The sequence below is a fragment of the Echinococcus granulosus genome (genome assembly GCF_000524195.1).
Source record: "Echinococcus granulosus chromosome Unknown EG_S00247, whole genome shotgun sequence".
Classification (NCBI taxonomy): Eukaryota; Metazoa; Platyhelminthes; class Cestoda; order Cyclophyllidea; family Taeniidae; genus Echinococcus; species Echinococcus granulosus.
In genome coordinates, this window is record NW_020170627.1 from 11,771 (window position 1) to 12,031 (window position 261).

The following is a 261-nucleotide window of genomic DNA, read 5'->3' on the forward strand; positions in this document are numbered from 1 at the left end:
AGACACCATATTTACACCCACGTATTTCTGGCTGAAACATGGCGGAGATCAATACAAACTTAGGTGTCTACTACTCACAGTTGTAACTGCAGTTTCACCCGATCAGCCAGCCACGGCGATAAGATCAAGTTGAAGGTCATGTAAATGCACAACACGCATTTTGTTAGTGTTGAACGTGTGCTGTGTTGAAAATTGCCATCCTTCTTATATTCATCGCCTATTGCTCTTGCACACATTCATTCTCCACTTTTGTCTTTACCT